Genomic DNA, 25,132 nt, shown 5'->3' on the forward strand with positions numbered 1-25,132 from the left:
GAGACCACAATATGTCAGTACTCATCTTTTCCAAACTATAATGTGACCTATGACATGAACAATTCCCTGTACAATCAATCTGTTGCCAACCAAATATGAAGTATACAAACCTCACAATATGCTGGATGCATATGTGTGCACACCCTTCAAATAATATATTATTGCAGCAGCCTGTGATTTACTGACAGCATACAGTCTCCTTAGGTACACACCAGCCATCAGGTAAAGGCACTCTGACTAACACCAAATAACAGTCTGCTGTCCAGGTGGGATAATCATGACATATGCTTAGCTGCCTGCAACAGCAACAGCCATGGCTTGCAGACAGCATCCAAAGCAGCAAAGGGATCTCATATTTGAAAGCTATCAGTCAAGAGTAGAGTATAACAACATTGTCACAGCAGTGCATACACCATGGAACACAGTGGAGACAGTTGTCGAAAGGTGGAGTGACTATGGGACAATAGTGCTGTTGACAAGAACCTGATGTCCCTCCAAAACTGATGACAACATGTGTCAATAGCTGGCCAGGGAGGTTGTCAGGGGACATACATCAACACCAAGGGAGTTGCAGGAACTTCTTGCTAGTACTGGTGTTCTGTACTACCTGTGAGACCACTCACCCATATTCTGCATACGTCTGGCCTATGTGGTAGGGTCAGAAAATGGAAGCATTTCCACACACCAAAAACAGCCAGGGGTGGATGCATATTGCAATACAGCACATCATGTCTCCCAAAGGCAGGTGTGAAAATGTGTTATGGTGTAATGAGTCACAATACCAACAGGTATGTGTGGTGCACAAGCAACGCCTCTCATAACCTGAACACCAACATCCCCATGATGAATCACACTGGTGGCAGTGGCCTGCTGTGGGGCTGCCATTCCACAGACAGAATAGGGCCTGTAGTCATGGTGGTAGGAATTCTGAACATTTCCAAATAACACCCACTTCTGCCCAAAAGCCATCAGTCATCTGCAAGAATGCTGAGGATGAGGAGGTGTGTCAGTCTTCAACATGCAAAGAACTGCAGCATGCATCCAAAGCTAACTAAGAATGGCTCCATCTGAACACAAACATTGTTATGGATTGGCCCAGCCAGAGCCCAGACCTATACCAAATACAAAACTCCACTGTGACCTGATGAGGGCTGTGCACATGAGCTGCCCACACATTCTGACAGAGTTGGGTGACCTTTGCATGGAAGAGTGGCCAAATAATGCCAAGTCAGGATGTGCCATGCTGATAGACACCTTTACTAGAAGAGTGAATGCTGTAAGCTACTTACAAGGTGCTTCAACAACTTATCATTTTAAGAGTGTGCATACGCATGCCGTCGACATATTGTAGTCATCATATGTTACACGTAACACATGTTTATCAATTGGATTGCACAAGTCATATGTCACATGGAAGGTGGGTGACATATTTGAATGCATTATTGTGGTCTCATCATCTATATTACAAGAACATGGCATGTTCACAGGGTTGTGTACACTTATAATATCCACTGTATGCTTACAAGGCTAGTGGTGTAACAGGGATTGTGTGACCATACATTCACTGCTCATTTGCAGATCTGACATGCATATGTATGTCATTAATCAGTGATGTCACTTCTCAGATCATCACATGTATGTCACAGAGAAACACAGGGATTATGAGAAATAGAGCAGACATATGAGCCAAACCTCTACACATGCTGTGAGGATATGTACAGTATTGAAGTATGTTTTATAGTACTTGCCACTGTGCTATACAGGTGAACATCAATGATATGTACATGCTGCAGTCTGTGCTGGGGAACGGCCATCACATACTAACACTAATCACGTATACCAGATCTCTATATTGTCAGTTACATGTTGTACAAATGGCTGCAATGCATGATGTTGAGAGTCGTGTGTCATGCATGTCACCATGTGGGTAATGTGTGGTCTGTGTAACAGATTTGTGCCACCTCCCCTGTAAGTATGTGTGTGTGTGTGTGTGTGTGTGTGTGTGCGTGCGTGTGTGTGTGTGTGTGTGTGTGTGTGTGTGTGTGTGTGTGTGTGTGTGTGTGTGTGTGTGTGTGATGTGTGTGTGTGTGTTTGCCAGCCAACATCAAAGTGCAGGTATTAATGTACATATATTGCCTTCCTTTCACAGGTGGTGAAGTGGTCTGGGTTCCCCCCTTTTGAAACAATGTCAACATCTCTGCAGACTCTGCCAATGATGATAGGAATACTGAGGTACAGGTGGGGTTGTCAGGGGATGAATCTGTGCCATTAGTTGGCATCCCACTCTTGTGCACACCATCACTGCACACAGTGACAATGCCCACACATACCCCATCACCAGTGGCCACAGATAGACAGTTGGCAAGTGGTGACATTGAACAGGCTAGTGTGGTGACTATGGCAGGTGTGAGTGTAGATACTGGCCATAGCCAGAGTGCAGGCGAGGTCCCACACAGGCGGCTGGACAGGTGTGCTTGCAGGTAGAACGCTGCTCATCGGGCCACTGTTGCGAGTGCCACAGAAGGAGTCAGACATATGTTCCAGACTGTCATGGATGCACAGGCACACAGTGAATGTCACAACGCGCAAATACTCAGAGTGGTGGATGCAACTCTCCCTGATGTACGTGGTGACATACATGACCTGGTTCGGTCCACACATCAAAATACTGAGGTATGGATCCAACCACAAACTAATCACCTTAGGAATCTATATCCCTCCCACACCCCTGCAAAAGTAACCACCATAAGAAACTTCTCCAAAGCTAACCTTGGGCTCCTTAAAACAGAGGTGTCTAAGTTCATGAGATCCATGCAAATGGAGAATAGTTGCAAGACCACCAGATCATACACCAATGCACTGTGCAAACACATACACATATGCATGGATCTCGTCATAACCAATAGAACCGAGATGCTGTCCTCCAAAACAGGAAGCCAATGTGGTGGTCCTTTGCCATTCACAAACTCGACAATGGAACAAATAAACTGATGCAGAATAAGGTGAAGTCCCAAGAATGGAACAACTCCCTTATCGGCTTCCACAAAAGGTTGAGATCACTCATCAAATCCCCTAAATCTAGCTATGAAAAGAGAATTGCAATGGATAGGAAAGACAAACACAAGGCTTTCAATAGTTATGCGAATAATCTCCATGCCAACACCCAGATGTGCTCTGAGTTACTACACAATGGTACCTCCTATACCGAGCCAACAAATATTGCCAATATACTGTCTGACAGATTCATTGCCAACCTGACCCCTCTCACCCCCCAAAGGACTAATCACAGTACCAGTAGATTGCCAGACACCCAGTATTACTGCTGCACAGGTTAAAATAGCACTGTCCAAGGCCAGGAATACATCTTCTATGGGACCTGAGAATATCCCTGGCTGTGTTCTACATGTACTACAGAGTGACCTGGCACCACACCTGTGTGCCCTGTTCAATAACAGCCTCACCTCAGGCTTTGTCCCTACCAAATGGTGCACTGCGACAATCATCCCTCTCCACAAAGTAGGAGCAACTACTGACCCTGGGAACTATCGCTCCATTAGCCTGATGAGTCTGATATGCAAAGCTATGGAACACATCATCATGGACCTACTAAACAAGGATATAGGGGCTCTCCAAAGTCTGGATCCCACACAGTTTGGTTTTGTGGAGGGTAGATCATGCCTGCTCAACCTGGCACAACGTCTTTGAGTCAGTCTCAGAGCTGTGGATGATGTCAGTGAGTTTATACAGCCTACCTTGATCTGGCCAAGGCCTTTGATACTATTCCTTACTCTGACATCATAGAAAACCCACTAAGGTAGGCATCAACCCCTATATCACTAGGTGGGTTGCACACTGGCTCAAAGATAGACCCATGGTGTGAAACTAGCTGACTCCAAGTCAGACTGACATCCAGTCATGAGTGGGGTCCCACAGTGTTTGGTCCTGGGTCCTCCCCTGTTTGGTATCTACTTTTCTGAAGTGCAGGCCATCACAAGGTACATTGGTTGACAAGGTTTGCAGATAATTGCATGCTGGGAGCTATTATTAACTACCCAAGTGATGTTGGCATCCAGCAGAAAGGCCTCACTGAGACCAACATATGCTGTCAGAAGCATGGCCTGAAACTCAATGGCCAAATATGTGTCAGCATCCCATTTGGGAACATCTCAGTTCCCATAAATCACCACATCGATGGTAGTCCACTGAACACAAAAGGCATTATAAGAGATCTGTGAACACAGGTTGACAGCAACCTCTCTTTTGACCACCACATTGCCACTGTGGGCAGACAGTCCTTCTATGTGGCACATCTGATTACTAATGGTTTTGCATCCAGGAAGTAGGGGGTCATTGTCTCCCCTGACCCTTCCCTCATTAGGCCAATCATTGGGTACAATGCCCCATTTGACATATACCTCAATGTACCCCTGCAACAACTGGAGAGGCCACAAACATACCTCACAAAGATGATCCTGGCCTGAAACAGTTGTCCTATATAGACAGACTCAAAACACTCCAACTATTCTCTGTCTCATATCGCCTACTTAGATGCAATCTCTGCTTGTCCAACAAAGCCATGTCTGACCCAGCTCTGTTAGAAATGCTACATCCATGGATATCCCAATCCCTTCACAACACATGCTCCAGAGACCTCAACCTCATTACCACAATCAATAGAACATGCCAGAGGGACAGGTGCACAACCCAGAGACTGCCCATGGTATAGACTAGATGTCCCATGCATGTCAAACATAGCACCTCACTGGCCTCTTCAAGAGACATATTGCTGAATGGATGGGAAATAGAGAATTCACCCCAGGGATTACTACAGTGGCTCTACTCCACAGAGGCACTGTGAAATAATGTCAGGTGGCACACTGCCAGGGTAATCCTCTGGCTAGGCTTGTAAAGGCTCTAGGGTCTTTAGCCTAGTACACACTTATGAACCTATGAACCTAAACATCTGGATATTCCATCAACATCTGTACAGAGGACTGGAGTGGCCTGCACAATAGTTTAACATGCTGCATGTGAGGCAGATGCCATTACCACGCTGTATAAGGCAATGCCATCTGGAGGTGGTAAACAGCATGGATGGTACACTAATCAAAATGCTATCAGCCAAACTGGATATGATCGTTGCCCAAAGGGGGACACACACACACATACAGTTGCCAGCACTGATAATAGAACCCCTACCTGTCTAGCTATTTCTACTACAGTGTTATTCAGTTATCAGATGTGCCACAAAGCTTACATGAGTTCTCCCCATCCCAAGCAACTTCTAAGGTGAATGACATCAGCAGGACTAGTAAAGTAGGGTGATGGGACAATTACAGGTGGTATACAAATCAAAATGGTATAACCCACACAGTACATGATTCTTACACACACACACACACACACACACACACACACACACACACACACACGCACACACGCACACACACACACACACACACACACACACACACACACACACACACACACACACACACACACACACACACACACACACACACACATGGGATTAGAACTCCTGCCTATCTAGTTATGTTGACTATAGTATTTTGCATTTACCATATGCACTACAAAGTTTACTGAACTTTCACATGGCCAAAGCTGCTGATAACTGCACAGCTGATGTAAAGTATTACAGGTGGCAGTAAGTCTGCCTTTCATTCCACCCTTACATCATGCTAATTCTTTCTGTCTTGCACTTCAAATAACATTATGGCTTGGCACTTCACCAGATTAATGTATCAATAAGTGTTTTACAGCTGGGAGCCATCAGCAGTACTTGTTCATCACAGAACTAGCCCTAGTACTTACTAGTTATGTTCACCCCTCCCGGCATGATTGCAGGGCAGTTTTCTGTGCTGTCACCCATTACCCTGGTGCACTTGTCCATTCTGAGACACTGTTGCAACTACCTCATGTACAGATACAACCCTCCCATCTAAACTCCAAACACTCAGACCTGTGGGCATATGCACTCTCTAGCAAAGACTAGACTAGCAGGTCAAGAGGATAAGATCAACACCTGCACCACACCATGTGGAACACATAGCTCACCATGACATGCACTTTGACAGCCATGACATACAGTGAAAAGCCACACACCCACCTTCACAGAGGCACTCAATGGACATTTACCCAAACAGCATAGACCAGCAATACAGACATCCACTCAGACACCATGACATGGCACATGCTAAGGGACACATTTTTAACCTACACAGTGTGCCCCTTAATCTAAGCTCCTAAGGCTAACCACCTTGCACAATACAGTGCTCATGGGTAACTGACTACTGAGGCATGCACATATCCCACTCACTAAGTTGAATATGGAGCAGGAAACAGCAAATATCTATCACATGCCAGCATCCAACACATGACACAGCCAGTCATGGCAATCCACAACAACTATGAATTTCACTCTGTATCCATGTGGTGTGTGGATGACCCAAGGCACACCTCCCTGCACTACATGACAAGAGATATGGTTGAACTCTTTGATTATGTGGTCCAAGTAGGTGTGACAGTAGCCCTGAGCAGTATACAGCTGTCACCCAGAACAATGCTGCGATACTATCAATAGATGATTGACTGCAACATTGGCTTATGTGTTTTGTGTCATTCTCAGGGGATCCCGTATCTCTCTGCTTGGGATTTCATGATTGACATAACTCTTTGATTTGCCACAGATGTCTTCATCAGTCAGCGCTGGGTTTCCAGGTACTGGCCAAGTGTCTTGCCACCCCTATAATGCCTTATTAGGCAGTTTTCCTAATATAGTTACCACCATGACAGCTAGATATGTATGCAATCTAAGGGTCATGCTGCTCAACAGTAGGCATCTAACTGTCAGGATGCAATCACTCAAAGCACTCATTGGAGTGGAGGACATTGACATGTCTGCTGTAATGGAAAGGTGGTTCACAGCAGCAGACAGCAGCCCTGCAGTACCAGTTTATAACACATTCCACCACTGTCAGCCCCCAAGCATGGACCACACCACACCTCCACAGGTGGTGTTGTCTCCATATTCATTATGGATAGGAAGACCTCCAGACTAGTATCCCCGCATAAAGCATTGGTGATACTTCCGGTCCAACTGCCTTGGAGTAGTCTGCTATGGGTTAACATCTATGTCCCTAGACTGTCAATGCACATCCCTTAGCACCCTGCCATCTATGATGGTCCAATGCAACACTGACATAGTATGAGACTTCAACTACCCCTCCATCACCTGCAGAAAGTAGCCAAGTGCCAGTACAGTGGCCCAACACTTCCTGGGATTCATAATTTCTAATGCCCTGGATCAGCAAATACTGACCCCCGGTAGAGGATGCACCAACCTTGCCCTGTGTTGACTACTTAAATATTTCTATTGTGGGTGGCCACTGATGTGCACTGCTTCACATATGTGATTCATATTCCATAACATGGACAGTGTCTGGGTTGTGGACCTGTCCCACAAGCATGTCCTTTGAAGTGTGGAAGTAGGCTTAAGGTCTCTGGGCCATGTAAGGTCTCTGGGCCATGTTGTGTGGACAGATTGGTATCTTCAGGTGTAGCATTCCTGACCTAGTTTGGTGTGACATGTCTGTGTAACTGAGGTAGTATTTGCACCTACATAGACAGTATAGTATGGGGATTCATTGGAGTTAGTGATGTCTGTCCATACAGGGCATGTATATAAGGCATGGTATTCTCTTTGTGTGGTACATTTGCAGACTCTACAGTTGTTTCAGGTGTCCAGTGGGGTACATAGCAAAAGGGCCACTGTACACATTGATTGGGCTACTGTGGGGATGCTACAGGGTAACCATGTCTTTCTATTTGCTGGATAACACACACTCAGTCAGACGATGTAACACATCAAAGTACTTTCTGATGTCAGTGGCACTGTTGTGGTCAACAGCTGACTGACAACCTGTGTTCCCCATTCTGTTATTACAACATCACTGTTCAGTGGACTACCAGCAATGTATTACTTCATGTGAGCCATGGTGTTCCCAGAGGTAATGGCAGCACATCTCTTGGCAATGGGGTAATGTCCAGGGTTCTGAAAACAGTCATAGGTGTCAGAGTGGACTTTGTGCATGATGTCAACATCACATAGATTGGAAATGCTACCACCCACCTTTCTGTTGTATGCAAACATTTTCAGCCAGGGTGCCTTTGTGTTCTCCTGCACCTCAGAAGGGTAGATCCCAAACATGAGAGGACATGTGTCTGTACCCTGTGTGACACCAGTCATGTCTGGTCATTGGTTTGACATGGAGTCCACTGCAATCACACCATGGGTACTATCAGTGAGGCAGTTTGCAGGAGAACTACTGATATAGTGGTTGATGCCTAGCCAAGTGTGTTTGTGTATGATTCCTAGGTGAATAGTGATCTCTGAATATTAGAAGGGTTGCCTATATTGTTAACTGTTCCATAATGTCACATAGTCATTGCACATGGTGCTACACATTTAGGGCTGTAGATTGTCTACATCAACCTTTATAGTGTTTGGCAACTGTTGGCCTTTTAATGTGGACATTGGAACATATACCAGGTCATCAATATAATAATTTAGCAAAACCCACCTTCCAATGGTTCCTGTTATTACACAATCACACCAACACCCACACAGGATACTGATGACAAACAGACAGGCACACACACACACACACACTTCCCAGTACTGACTTTCAAACCTCTACCTATCTATATATTGCTAGTACAGTGTTGCACATTTATTGCACATGCCACGGAGCTTATAGGCAAGCAGTGTCCAAACATACCTCTAAGGTGAGTGACATCAGCAGTCATTGTAAAGTATTATACTTGAAATGTACTGGCTGTGTATGGACACAAAGTACTTCAAACTACAAATATACACACACACTGACGTACTTTTACAATTAACAGAAGTGAGATTAGAACTCCCACCTAAGTAGTATTTTGCAATACAGTATCACACAGTTATCACGAGAACCACTGAGCTTATATGTTGGAGAGCTGTCCAAGGTTATTTTTGAAGGTGAGTGACATCAGCAGCAGTGCTAAAGGAGGGGTAAGGGATGTGTAGTGAGTGTGAATGGCCTCAAAATCATGTCTATGTAAAGACACACACACTCTCTCACACATCATCACAGTTGCCAGGACCAAGATTAGAACGCCTACTTAACAAGTTTGCTACACTATAGTATTATGCAGTTATTGCGAGTACCATGGAGCTTATATGTTAGTGAGCTGTCCACAGTTAACTTTGAAGGTGAGTGATAGCAGCAGCAGTACTAAAGGAGGGGTAAGGGAAGTGTAGTGAGTGTGAATGGCCTCAAAATCATGTCACTACAAAGACACACACACTCTCTCACACTAACACACACATTCTCACAGTTGCCAGGACTAGATCACCTACCTAACTAGTTTGCTATACTATAGTATTACACAGTTATCACAAGCACCACAGAGCTTATATGTTAGCAAGCTGTTCAAAGGTATCTTTGAAGGTGAGTGACATCAGCAGCAGTGCTAAAGGAGAAGTAAGGGGAGTGTAGTGAGTGTGAATGTCCTCAAACTCATTCATCTAGAAACACACACACACACACTCACACACAACTTTACATTTGACAGGACTGAGATTACAAATGCTACATGAATACTTATTTGTACTATAGTGTTACATAGTTATCACAAGCACCATTAACTCTATAGGGCTGAGGGCTGACAAAAGGAATTTCTACAGTGAATGACATCAGCACATCATGTGATTTAGGCCAATGGGATGTGTACTGGGTGGGGCAGGCCTCATAATGGTATTCTCTCTGTTGTTGTGTGTCTCTCTCTTTCCCACGTCTCTGTGTGTGTATGTTTGACATATGATATTATGTTGGCCTTAGATATGTGTGAGTATTCCTATCCAATGTGCGTGTGTGAACTATAACTGGTGTACAATTTTGTGTGTGTACACAGACATCTGCAAATAGCAAATATCTAGAGTCCACTGTGTTGTCAGACATGGGTTTCATTTCTGTGTTGTCAGAAATGGGCTTCATTTCTCTAAGCGTAAGAGCATGTCCAGGATGACCTTCTATATTGAGTGTGTGAATCCATTTCAGGGAGAGTTGCACTCCAGTTCAGGTTTTTGTGTGCTACAGCTACACCTAGCAACCTGTTTCTGCAGGATGTCTGCAGATAGGTTGCCAATATGGAGACACAATGGGCATAACATACGGGGAATACTGTAACTATTGCTGTCTGTGCTGCTTGTGTAACCTGGTTGGTTGTAGCATAGATTGTCTGACATATGTACTGTTTTACACTCTGATGTATCATGTCATCAACTACTGACAGATACCATTCTTTGCTCACAGTTGTTTACCAGGGAAATACAAGATGAATGAAGCTGAGACCATTATTCTGAGGCATATACTACACATTCTGGCACACTCCTGCCATTGTGGAGGGGTAGCTACAGTCAATAGACTGCTGGTTCTGTGTAAATGCTCCAGCACCTTGGTAATATGCTGGCTGGAGATCTTCTTCTTGTGCTTTTCTCAACTTAACGGAATGGCCATATCCTGATGGGGCCATACCTCTCGGCTGTACATGTACACCCAGGTTATCCAGAGGCAGGGCTCATATATCTGGTCAGTTTACCTTCACATTGTGGTTTACAAGCAGTTGTGTGGCTTTTCATTCATGGGTTTGCAGTCAGGGGTAGTATGGGCAGACATTAGAGTTTCAGACTTCACACACTCCATAACATCCATGCTTCTACATCCCCCACTCTGTTATTCTCTCCTCTTCCTAACATTCTTGCAGTAGGACATGGAGAGGCATGCTACTGCCATTTGTCAGCATGGCCTTGCATTTGTTTTCTGTTTACTGTGTTAGGTTGTTAGTTAGGACCCCCTGACATTCCATACATTGGCAGTATGGGTGAGGCATGGGCCTTTGCTAGAGGACTGTAGGCCATTTTTGAGTGCTGCAGGCCATCTGTAGCAGTCCAGTGCATTCTGTCACTCATAGGTTCCCAGGCTGCAAGCCAGTGGATTACCCTGGGGTGACAGTAGTAAGTGGTTGAGGTGTTCCTGTCAATCCTTCCTGTTCATACTGATCCACAAGTCTGAATGTGGGTAGACTGATGCTTACAGCTAGGGACATACCTGCATGGGGCACCTATTCAGCATGCAGCATCATGTATGTATTCCCATACAGAGATGTGGTCAGGCTGTACTCATTCCCTACAGCAAGGATATGATCTGTAATAAACCTGTGGCTGCTGGTGGGGTGAGCTGAGTGCATGTGTGATATGGAAGATACTGCCACCTGACTCACAGATATACCTGGGACATTCCCCTTATGCTGCCTTGTGTGTGGATATGGGCAGCCTGTCATTACTTTATAACTGTGCCTTTTGTGGTCTGCCAGTGAATGGCCAGACTGCCAGTATTCCATACTAGAGGGATGAGTAGTGTGATGCTAACCTCTATGTATACTCCTAAAGTTCTGTGCAGTTATTTTATATGCACTCTGTGTAGGGTACTTCCACCTGTGTACTGTTTCTATGTATGGGCCCCCATTCATGGTATGTCCAGCTTTCTGACAGTGACAGATATTGACATGTGGACAGTGAGTATGTACAACTGCTGACATGGGTGTAGCTGTGAAGCAGTGTGGTTGGCACTGCAGTTGTTGGAACATGGCCCTGTCAACCACAGTACTGTACCTAGGTCACTGAAACACACCCATCCAGGCCTACATGCTGACCACTTCCAGACAATATTAAACACACAACAAACCTACCACACTGACCCCTGCATATTGTACACATGCCACAATCTAGCATGTAGATTGAGACAGCTCTGGCAATATGTGCTTCAGTGATATTACTTCTCAAACTTACATGTTACTGCATTTCTACATGGGATTGGGGGGTGCACACCTGAAAACTGTAAACATTTGCAATGACTGTACTGGTATTTCAGTTACTCTGCTGGCTTCCATTTCATATTGTATTGTGACCTATCATGCAGAAAGGAGGCATATCAGTAGAGTACACATGTTAGAACATAATGGCATAGATTTTAGTTTCAGACTTCGTACCCTACAGAACTAAAATGCAACTGCCACACCTGTTGTAGTATGCCTGTGTAGGTCTGGGGGGGGGGGCTGTTCAACATTGCCATCATTTGGCGCCTTAGCCCAGCCTTTCTTTATGGTCCTCTACACCCATCCTGCTGGGTGAGGCTGATGGTGGGTATGTGGCCCTCATTGACATCCATGTGTGTGACCTATGGACACCCACAGTTATTTGGGCCACCACATGTACTGCGGTGAGAGTTGTCACCTTGTGTATTACTGCCTAGTATGTTGACACCAGTATTCATTATGAATTTCCTGCTGTCTCATATAGCTGTCAGCTGTCTGCTGCTATCCCATTCAGCCACACAATTCCCTTGCTTGCTTGCATCCATACCATACATACAACTATCAGAACATACTACTACATTCACTAATTGATAGGAAGAGTGACTTACCTTGTTGCTGGGCCAGTATTGAGGATGGTGCTGGAGGGCTGACTATGTCAGATATATGTAGTAAACTCCCTATACATGGTAAAGCACAGGTCGTGTCATGTTTGGCATTCATTTTACTGTATGTGCAAGTTGGAGAGAGGTGTCATTCCCTGGGTGCCTATAGTGTCAGTGTGTGTGCTATGCATTGCCTCTTTGCCAAGGCCAGGGCATACTGGGCATGCCTCCATATGCCTACAGGGGCTGGCTCAGGAGGGTCCTCGTCTGAGTCCCTCTGTGCCTGTGGGGACCATGGCAATGGTGGGGGCTGTGTGGCCCTTCCCCATCATGTTCCTGCTTCAGCTGTTTCTGCAGGATCATATTGTGTAGCATGGCACATACTATGAACATGTATGCACATGTGGCTGGAGTGTACTGAAAGGCTCCAGCAGATATGTCCAGGCAGCAGAACCATGACTTAACCATCCCAAACACCCACTCTATAATGATCCTAGTTTGTGCATGTACCTCATTATGGTGCTCTTGCATAGGTGTGTGTGCATTTCTGATGGGTGTCATCATTCATGGCTCCAGTGCATAGCCAGCATCCCCCACCAGGTGCCATACAGGATGCCCCCCCGGCAAATCCCTGATACAGCTGTGAGGAATGCCAGATGTGGGTGTCATGATAGCTCCCAGGGGTGCCAGCACACACATTCATGGTAATGCCCTGGGCATTGCACATGACCTGGCAGTTGATGGAGGAGAAGCCCTTGCGGTTTATGTAGACCCTACCCTGCTCACTGGGTGTTGCTTTGATGTGGATGTGCATGCAGTCTATGGCACCCAGTACCTGCAGGTATTCATCTACATGGTGGAAGAGACACATATTGCTGGTCAATTTTTCACGAGTGTTGGGGAAGTAGATGTGTTCATGGACACGCTGTAGCATGGCATCCAGGAACTGATGGAGCACTTTGGATGCAGATGCTTGTGACACCCCCATGATATCCCCAGTTGGTCTTTGGAAAGTACCTGTAGCTAGTATTCTTTAGGCTACACATACCTTAGTATCCACTGGGATGGGTCCCCCTCTGTTTGTTCTGGATGTGAGGCTAGGCTGACACAGCTCCACAATTTGCTGATGGATGTCCCTGTCCATTGTGTAACGCTCTACAATCACCAGGTCATGTAGCCCCTGATAGGTTACCCTGGGTCTGAACACTCTCCTCCTCCTCCTGGGTCTGCACTGCTTGGCAGCATTATCCTCCTCACCACCGTCAGCCCCCAGCACATACTGATGTATCAGAGCAATGGCAGCCCCTAGCATTTTGTCAGATAAAATTCCCAGGTTTAGTCCAAAGGTGCAGAGTTTGTAGGGAAACGCAGACTGAGGGGTGTTTCCAGACTTTATAGTGGTGTGCTGCTACTGCTGCCTGTCATGTCTTGGCTTTAGCCTCTGGAGTGTTAGAAACATTAATGGTGATTTGTGGATGATTGCCTTTATTCTGCTTTTGCCCTATTTGTAATAATTTTTACTTGCATCTCCTCCCATTTACAGCTCTGCAGCTACCTGCCAGCTGTATTATATTTGTAGGGCTCATTCTGAGTTGCAAGACTCCCATAGTAGTGATTTCTACATCAGTTCACTTTTATTTTGTGCTGTTGCCCTTTAATTCTGTTTTACATGTCCTCCCATCTTCAGCTCTGCAGCCACCTGTCAGCTGTATTATTTGAGTTCTTTTATTGGCCACTTGTGGGTTACAGACTCCCATATTGCTGATTTGTACAGCACTTCTCTTGTTCTGCTACTTCCTTTGCCTTTTCCTTCTATCCTTCCTCTTTCAGCCTGTTGGTAGTGTAAACAGCAAGACATGTCCCTCCCCTGCATGTGCACACTCTCTTCAGTTCATGGAGTATGAGTAAACAGCCTCAGACACAACCCCTCTCCTAGCTGTGCTTAGCTAAGCAGACACCAGCCAACAGAGTTCCAATGTGCTTCCAGCAAGCATGACACACCCGCTTTTCATGTTCCATGCTTCTCCTGCCTACACAATGGTGTTAGAGTACCTACATGGTTAGGTGCAGTCTGACACTTAGAAATCTTCCTGTTCAGCTTGTGATTCAGTATAAGTCCCCTCATTAGCATACCCCACTGCCTTAAGCCCTAGTTACTGCGCTATTCCCGAGCCTTCCCCCTTACCAACCACTGTTCCCTGCCTATGTTTACTTTCTGCATGCCATTGACTATAATGGCAAAATGCAGAAAGTAGTTCTACTGACGTTTCCCCCCATTTTTTCTTTTTCTCCCCCCTCTCACTTACGTACCACACCCCTGCCCTCAATGGTTGAGTTTAACCAACATAAAATAAAATTTAATTTTTAGTTTTTTGAATGTTTTTTGCATGCCAGTGGCTATATATTTGGCCATTGGCATGCATAACCTAATTAATACATGCTTTCCGGAGCACTGACATGCCTCTGTTGTGTAGATTGCAGAAATGTATTTGGTTAGTGACCAAATACATTTCGGCAAGCTACACTGTTCCAGCACGGAACATGCCACTTTGCTGGATCGCTAATTGAGCTCATTTGCATAGTTTTCACCAGAAAATGAGCTCATTAGCATCCCACATGGCTTTCCATGCTGGAACAATGTAAGGCCACTCGTGCACATGAAAACGGCACGTACGTGGATCATAAAGCAGCCATTTTCCGTGCAGGAGCGGTTACACTCTTCCTGCATGGAAAATTACCATTCTTAAATCCCGGGTGTAAAATTATTATTCTTGAAGTTTTGTAATACTTTGGAGCTTTTATCCGTGGGCCTCCACTGAAAATGAGCTCCTACCCAGTCAGACTTTCCCGATAATCAAATGTCAATTAATAATTAAATTATACTGGGGCCTTTTATAATCTTTTTGCAGGAGCCTCTGGCTGTAATCCTGATTGAAGAGATAAAGAAACATTTTTATCTCCTCTTCATATCACCTCTGTACTCTAAAAGTAGCACTACCCTCTCTTTCTCCAACCATGATATTTCACCTTGAAAAATCACAGGGAAATATAGCATAGAATTGGTGCCCAAATTAGATCTCATGTGTCCTATCTGCCACACACATTTTCTCATTGCACAAATTGAGTGATTCAAAAACAATAATGAGCTGAGCCTAATTTAGTATAATCACCATGCCCAATCAGGTGAACCTACATAACAGAGGCATGACAAAAAGCAGGGACCATCATCACACAACTGAAGAAACCTCTGCAGTTAGAGTTTCATTCCCACACTGGGTGCCTTTGAAAAGAAAAATTTCTTCTGCAAAACTATATATGCCTGTATAAGGTAAGTACTACTTTTTGATACTTCAATCATTTGTACTACAAATGCTTTTAACTGCTACTCAACCTATGTACTGTAATGGATGTAAGTTTGTCCGTACTTTTACATGTGTTGGCTAAGGTGTATTGAGAGGGGGATTGCAAGGGTGCAACACTTACTGGGCTGCAGCATTGTTAAACTGCATGGTAGACACACCCCTGAGCTCATAGTCAGAACACTGTTCAATGCAATTTTACTGCTGTATGCATTACACATATGTCAGTATTCAAAGTATTTGTACCAGTGATAGGATCAGTAATGTGTGCTTGGTCAGTAATAATTCTGCTACTGTTTTGCTCTCATTAAACCTATTGCTCTGACTTTACTTAAAGGTGGGGGTTCAATAAAGCCTACACAGTGATTTTTCATCATGTGTGTGTCGCAGCTCAATGTGCACATGGGTGCGAATATTTTTAGGTTTAGTAAACTCTGTGAAGCGGCGCACACTTATGCGCAAATAAGGTAAATACGATGGCATGCTAATTACAGCATAAGCTCAAATCCTGAACTATTTAGAAATATCTCATATGTACTATCATTTTCTACTGTGTATGCCATACTTTGCTTTTCCTTATTTCACGTATGTCTCTGTTTTTTCTTTCCTTATTTTTCTTGTTTTTAGTTCCACTTTTTGCATAATGTGCCACACAGCGCAATTAGTGGAACCAGAGAAGAAATCAGTTTCAGGTTTGGCTGTCTTTATCTCATTTCAGTAAAGCGTGGCATTGTGGAAACAGAAATAAAAATAGACCACTTAGGAAACTGGCAGCCAAAAATAGAAACTGGATACATACGGGTCTATATTATAAGTTCGAAGTTTTAAAACTTAGAATCTCAAATGATCATCATATGAGCGAAGTTTTCAAACATCAAACATTTCAACAAAGATCGCCATAAGGAATATTTCCCTTCACTTCAATGTAGTGCAATCTCGGAGTTGGTATATTTAAGTAGCAGGGGATGTGAGCGGTGCAGGGGGGCTTGCCCCCCTGCATAGAGCATTCAGGTAGTTTTTTGTTTTCAGTTTGTTTATATTTTATGTTCGATATTTGAAAACTTTGCTCATATGGAGTCGATCATATGAGATTCGAAGTTTTCAGACTTTGTACACATAATATACACCCAGATACAATTAACTGGATACATGCAATTAATGCTCTTGGCCATTGCAAAAACCTAGCCTGGAGTAGAGATGGTACTGGGTTCAAGAACAGAGTGTGCAATATTTGTTTTACTGCTGTGACATTGCAGTTAACAGCAATGAAGGGCAACATAGACAACTGTTTCCTCAACCCTCTTGTGGCAACAAGTGTAAGTGTAGGACTGCCATACACATGGTCATGGGTTTGATTACAAAATATTCCATATGTTATCACTTTTATTGATTTAGTAATCTATGTATGATAACTTTGTATGTATAATCAGTCCACAAGCCAAAAGAAATTTCAGTAAACTCACACCTTATTTATTACATTTAAAATAGTAGAAACAAAAACGGATTTAGCACTTTCATCTCCGTCATGGAGACTTCATCAGAATCATCTGTTTCATGTCTAAACCAATTTTTATAACAGTACATTCATTCTAATTGGCTGGCCAATCAATGTTGAAATCAAAACATGCAAAATATTTACAACACTTCAGCATTTGGAATGAAGGGTTAAATATTTTGCATAGCCTACAGTTAATTCTCCAATGGCATGGATAGCCAGTAATTTGATACTTGCATAAGCCTACACATCCATTTAATGCAGCCCTCCTAACCTATTGTCTCCCACATGGCCTGCTGATGTCATTTAATATAATTCCACCTGCACTCCTGGCTGAATCAGACTTGTGCTGTGGTGCTTGCATTAAGTATTGTGCTCTTGCAGCTTGTGCACTTGGGTAGGGTTCTAGTCTTACTGCAGTTGACTGTATTTGTCTAGTCAGCAGAGTAGACATGGTATCCTACAGTTACTTCTCCAATGGCATAGATTGTAGACTATGTTTTATATTGATGAGAATGGTCTGTGGTCTCTCCAGAGACACTTTCTAGATCTAAGCTGACACATCCAGTGGAAGTAAGGCAGCCTGCAGTGTTGTTGTCATTTCCTCCTCCCAAACAGTAATCACTCATAGCTGCAATCCATTAATAATCTAGACCATATAAAAAGGAAACCCTGTAGCTATGAAAACTGATGTTGTTGAGGATAGCTCTATATGTTTGGAACAGTGAGAGAAAGCATTATCTTCAGGATATCTGTACAGAGGAGGACTGAAGCTCAGAAGGTAGTGTTCCAACATATGAGGGAATATATTTAACAATATTGTGAAGCACAGGCTTTTACACTATCTTATGCATTATGTAGAAGTGTACTGATGGCATGGCCATGTTTGTCAAGCCATTTCAGAAGTAGACATGATTGGCAATACATGAAAATACATAGAAAGGAATGCTCTGTGAGAAATATGGGCAAATGTTTCAGGGAAAGGTAATTTTACAACACATTTAGCATTTCAAAGATGTTTTGTTAGCTGAAAGGGTCATTTGCCTGTTTTTTGTGGGGTGGGGGCTAAGATGAGCTGCTCTTATGGCACTAGAAATAATATTTGCTCTTGTTACTCTCCTTGTTTTGCATCATGCGTGTTGTTAGTATTTCACATTTCTAGACTGTTTCATGTTTCTCCAGTGGGCAATATTGACTGGCTACATGTTATACTGTATCAGTAAACACTTATTTTGTAGTCATGTGATACTTATGTATATTATACATCTGTATTCTTTTAGGGCACCTACAATAATTCCAGTGAGATGGTTGAATTCACATCAATGACCTGAGGCCCAGTCGGTGGGGACAGAGCATGAATGTGACAGAGGTTGACATACAGCCATCCTCTGCATTTTTATTGTAGACAGCCAGTAGGCCTATGCCTACCCAGTCCACTGAGCCCATAGATATTGGCAGGTGGAGGGTGAGGACATTGATTGGGGAAGTGTGGGTACTGAAGCTTTTGTGCCTGCTGAGTTTGGCTGTAGCTAAAGTGGGGGCAAGGTGCCATGCAGAAAAACTGATAGGGATGCTCGGGGGGGGCTGCTGTCCATCCTCCACCTAGTGCAGGTGTCACTTCCCATGCCACTCAACATATGTTTAGGGCCATCAAGAAGGCACAGGCACATTCCCATAGGTTCTCTAGACAAATGCTAAGAGTTGTGGATGTGGCATAGTCTAACATGTGTGACTGCCTCCACCATGTTGACAACTCACTGGATCAGATGAATGACACTTTGGAATGAAAAGTGTCCATGATGGACCTAGGGATGTCTGTCATGGTACAAGCAGTGTTTGTAATGGAACATTTGCTGGGAGGAGAATGGCATCCTCATGGGCGTAGGCCAGTCATATCTGCTGTTGGCCCTGAGATGTGACCAGTGTTACCAGTATCCTCCACACTGGTGAGTAATGCACCTGTAAGCTGCTGCTTGACATTACTGAGAGCATTTTACACCAGAATGTGGGACACTTGTCCAATCTTTAACAGGCACTGCTGATGTTATCAGCTATAAAAAAGGTGTCTGACACACCCCAAGCCAGATCTGAGCTGTGGTGCTTGTATAAAGTACTGTGTTCTATAGTCTGTGTACCTAGATAGGTAGGAGTTCTATTCTCACTGCAGTCAATTGTGTGTGTATTTGTGCATGCATCTGTGAGCTGTTGCTTGACATTACCAAGAGCATTTTACACCAGCATGTGGAACACTTATTCTGGCCTCAACAGACTCTGCTGATGTCATCAGCTATATGATAGCTTTGGATATGCAGTAATCCCACCATGCAGTAATCCCACCAGTGGGCTGAAGGCCAGGCAGACATGACCTCATCCTATACCAGACAGATTACAGTGACATGGCTTTTACTTTATCCACATACATCATGGCATGGTTTGTAGCCTCTGTTTTATATTGATGAGAATAGCCTGTGGTCTCTCCAGAGACACTTTTTAAATCTAAGCTGACACATCCAATGGATGTAAGGTAGCCTGCAGTGTTGTTGTCAATTCCTCCTGCCAAACAGTAATCACTTATAGTTGCAATCCATTAAAAATCTACACCATATAAAAAGGCAACCCTGTAGCTAGGAAAACTGATGTTGAGGGCCGATCACACTCCCTTAGTGGCAGTATTTCCACAAGGCACACCATCATGCTATATGCCTTTAAAGAAAACAAATGGGGAAGATAGGAAAGTGGTGAAGTGAGAAGCAAATGGAGAAAAACAAAGTGAAAGCAGGGCAGGAATGTGCAGGAGAGAGGTAGGAAAGAACCATAGCTATCCATTTCTTCAACAGTAAAAAATGTTGAGGAAGGAACATAGGTATGTCTGGGTCAGGTAGGGGGGTAGGTGAGGAAGCAATCACAGACAGAACATCTAAGACAAGTGTCAGAAAAATATGTATCAGTGTATGTATTAGTAATATGCTTAGTGCATTTAAGGCTTGAAAAGGATTAACACATTTATTCTATTTTACACTGCATAAAATCTGTACAAATTGCAAAAGCTTTCTAACCTTGCATTGTCATGAAATATGCGCAGCTATAATCTTTGCTTATGCTTTGGAAATTTACAGGGAAGCAGATAATTTCTGCTTGTGTCAGGAAAATAATGAATAGATGTATCACTTGTATTAGAATTAAACAAGGAGTTCCGCTTGTGCTGTGAGAAAATACACAGCTGCAGAAGCTATAGATAATCAGAACAAAGACTGCTTGAAAATATGAACTGCAATCAGCATTTGCTTGTGCCTAACATAGAAAAGTACCTTGCAATGTAACACATGTATTAGAACTACACAATAGAAGCTTGTGACGGGCTAGAGCCCACCAAGGCCAGGTTGTTTTTCTCAAAATGTTTTTCATAAATCCAGTCATGTCAGCAGAAAATCTGAGTAACATCTGCTGTAGAACAATACTGAAAGTTGTGTTTGATTACGTCAACCACAGAAGGCAATGTCTTGTAGAACAGTATAAGAATAGCATACTTCCTGTCAATAGTTAGGCAAAATCCTGTATTTGCATGTTTTTGTCTCCTTGCAGCAAGTTATTAAATGTGCCTTATCTGAACCTTACGTGTATTGGTCTTTGAAGTTTTTTCCTTTGACAACAAGACACAGGGATGGTGAAGGACACAAGAGGTTGGTGAACACCATGTTGGGGTGAGGGTGAGGATAACTGGAACCCATGGATGTGAAGCTGAGTGACAGAGAGAATTGAATCCTCATCCACTGGACTGTCATCACTGTCACCTCACTGTGCCAATAGCTGCATTGCCTGACATCTGCATCTCCTCCTCTCTTCTCCTGGTATTCCCTACAATGATGGAGAGCAGGTGCTCCATTCAACATAAGTGTACACCAATAGTGTGACCCACAATCCTATGCACCAACCCTGGCATCTCGTCACAGATGATAAAATGACCACCTCCGTCACTGCTCTTGAAGGGAACCACTGGCCTATCCTGTGGAACAGAACTACCTGAGGGGCCAGGTAGTACAGGGCCAGCAGAGAGGGTGCTGTCAGGTTGCGTCCCAAATGTGCTGGGCCTCATTGCCATAAATAGTGAAGTGGAGGCAGGCCTACTCTGCTGTGCTGTAGAAAAAAAAGGGAGAAGATAAGGGTTGGTGTGAGAGAAAAAAAAGGATAACATTGGTAACTTCGTATGTAACATACACTGCATTGATGCAATTATTTGGCTCTATTCTGTTACCTTTATTTTAAGACTACTGACTCCTAACAAATAACTTTTTTTACTTTTAAGACTACCCACCTCATAACAGATGCACATTGTACTACAGATTGCAGCAAACAATCTTTTTATTTGTGCATATATTGCACATATGCCTGTTCCAATTATACTGATTAAAGTCCACAGCAGGGCATTTGTGCCACTAGTATAGAGGTCTGAAGCTACTTTCATTGTTTTGCATCATGTGTGTTGTTAGTATTTCACATTTCTAGACTGTTTCATGTTTCTCCAGTGGGCAATATTGACTGACTACATGTTATGCTGTATCAGTAAACATTTATTTTGTAGTCATGTGATACTTATGTATATTATACATCTGTATTCTTTTAGGGCACCTACAATAATGCCAGTGAGATGGTTGAATTCACATCAATGACCTGAGGCCAAGTCGGTGGGTGTAGAGCATGAATGTGACACAGAGGTTGACATACAGCCATCCTCTGCATTTTCATTGTAGACAGCCAGTAGGCCTATGCCTACCCAGTCCACTGAGCCCATAGATATTGGACAGGTGGAGGGTGAGGGCATTGATTGGGGAAGTGTGGGTACTGCAGCTTTAGTGCCTGTTGAGTTTGGCAGTAGCTAAAGTGTGGGCAAGGTGCCATGCAGAAAAACTGATAGAGGTGCTCACGGGGGGGCTGCTGTCCATCCTCCACCTAGTGCAGGTGTCACTTCCCATGCCACTCAACATATGTTTAGGGCCATCAAGAAGGCACGGGCACATTCCCATAGGTGCTCTAGACAAATGCTAAGAGTTGTGGATGTGGCATAGTCTAACATGTGTGACTGCCTCCACCATGTTGACAATTCACTGGATCAGATGAATGACACTTTGGAATGAAAGGTGTCCATGATGGACCTAGGGATGTCTGTCATGGTACAAGCAGTGTTTGTAATGGAACATTTGCTGGGAGGAGAATGGCATCCTCATGGGTGTAGGCCAGTCATATCTGCTGTTGGCCCTGAGATGTGACCAGTGTTACCAGTATCCTCCACACTGGTGAGTAATGCACCTGTAAGCTGCTGCTTGACATTACTGAGAGCATTTTACACCAGAATGTGGGACACTTGTCCAATCTTTAACAGACACTGCCAATGTTATCAGCTATAAAAAGGTGTCTGACACACACCAAGTCAGATCTGAGCTGTAGTGCTTGTATAAATTACTATGTTCTATAGTCTGTGTACCTAGATAGGTAGGAGTTCTATTCTCACTGCAGTCAATTGTGTGTGTATTTGTGCATGCGTCTGTGAGCTGTTGCTTGACATTACCATAGAGCATTTTACACCAGCATGTGGAACACTTATTCTGGCCTCAACAGACTCTGCTGATGTCGTCAGCTATATGATAGCTTTGGATATGTAGTAATCCCACCATGCAGTAATCCCACCAGTGGGCTGAAGGCCAGGCAGACATGATCTCATCCTATACCAGACAGATTACAGTGACATGGCTTTTAGTTTATCCACATACATCATGGCATTGCTTGTAGCCTCTGTTTTATATTGATGAGAATGGCCTGTGGTCTCTCCAGAGACACTTTTTAAATCTAAGCTAACACATCCAATGGATGTAAGGTAGCCTGCAGTGTTGTTGTCAATTCCTCCTGCCAAACAGTAATCACTCATAGTTGCAATCCATTAAAAATCTACACCATATAAAAAGGCAACCCTGTAGCTAGGAAAACTGATATTGTTGAGGGCTGATCACACTCCCTTAGTGGCAGTATTTCCACAAGACACACCATCATGCTATTATGCCTTTAAAGAAAACAAATGGGGAAGATAGAAAAGTGGTGAAGTGAGGAGCAAATGGAGAAAAACAAAGTGAAAGCATGGCAGGAATGTGCAGGAGAGAGGTAGGAAAGAACCATAGCTATCCATTTCTTCAACAGTAAAAAATGTTGAGGAAGGAACATAGGTATGCCTGGGTCAGGTAGGGGGGTAGGTGAGGAAGCAATCACAGACAGAACATGTAAGACAAGTGTCAGAAAAATATGTATTAGTGTATGTATTAGTAATATGCTTAGTGCATTTAAGGCTTGAAAAGGGTTAACACATGTATTCTATTTCACACTGCATAAAATCTGTACAAATTGCAGAAGCTTTCTAACCTTGTATTGTCATGAAATATGTGCAGCTATAATCTTTGCTTATGCTTTGGAAATTTACAGGGAAGCAGATAATTTCTGCTTGTGTCAGGAAAATAATGAATAGATGTATCACTTGTATTAGACTTAGACAAGGAGTTCCGCTTGTGCTGTGAGAAAATACACAGCTGCAGAAGCTATAGATAATCAGAACAAAGACTGCTTGAAAATATGAACTGCAATCAGCATTTTCTTGTGCCTAAGCTAGAAAAGTACCTTGCAATGTAACACATGTATTAGAACTACACAATAGAAGCTTGTGACGGGCTAGAGCCCACCAAGGCCAGGTTGTTTTTCTCAAAATGTTTTTCATAAATCCAGTCATGTCAGCAGAAAATCTGAGTAACATCTGCTGTAGAACAATACTGAAAGTTGTGTTTGATTACGTCAACCACAGAAGGCAATGTCTTGTAGAACAGTATAAGAATAGCATACTTCCTGTTAGTAGTTAGGCAAAATCCTGTATTTGCATGTTTTTGTCTCCTTGCAGCAAGTTATTAAATGTGCCTTATCTGAACCTTATGTGTATTGGTCTTTGAAGTTTTTTCCTTTGACAACAAGACACAGGGATGGTGAAGGACACAAGAGGTTGGTGAACACCATGTTGGGGTGAGGATGAGGATAACTGGAACCCATGGATGTGAAGCTGAGTGACAGAGAGAATTGAGTCCTCATCCACTGGACTGTCATCACTGTCACCACACTGTGCCAATAGCTGCATTGCCTGACATCTGCATCTCCTCCTCTCTTCTCCTGGTATTCTCTACAATGATGGAGAGCAGGTGCTCCATTCAACATAAGTGTGCACCAATAGTGTGACCCACAATCCTATGCACCAACCTTGGCATCTCGTCACGGGTGATAATATGACCACCTCCGTCACTGCTCTTGAAGGGAACCACTGGCCTATCCTGTGGAACAGAACTACCAGAGGGGCCAGGTAGTACAGGGCCAGCAGAGGGGGTGCTGTCAGGTTGCGTCCCAAATGTGCTGGGCCTCATTGCCATAGATAGTGAAGTGGAGGCAGGCCTACTCTGCTGTGCTATAGAAAAAAAAAGAGAAGATAAGGGTTGGTGTGAGAGAAAAAAAGGATAACATTGGTAACTTCATATGTAACATACACTGCATTGATGCAATTATTTGGCTCTATTCTGTTACCTTTATTTTAAGACTACCGACTCCTAAGAAATAACTTTTTTTACTTTTAAGACTACCCACCTCATAACAGATGCACATTGTACTACAGATTGCAGCAAACAATCCTTTTATTTGTGCATATATTGCACATATGCTTGTTCCAA

The sequence above is a fragment of the Protopterus annectens genome, chromosome 6.part0 (genome assembly GCF_019279795.1).
Source record: "Protopterus annectens isolate FY-2018-M chromosome 6.part0, PAN1.0, whole genome shotgun sequence".
NCBI classification, from domain to species: Eukaryota; Metazoa; Chordata; order Ceratodontiformes; family Protopteridae; genus Protopterus; species Protopterus annectens.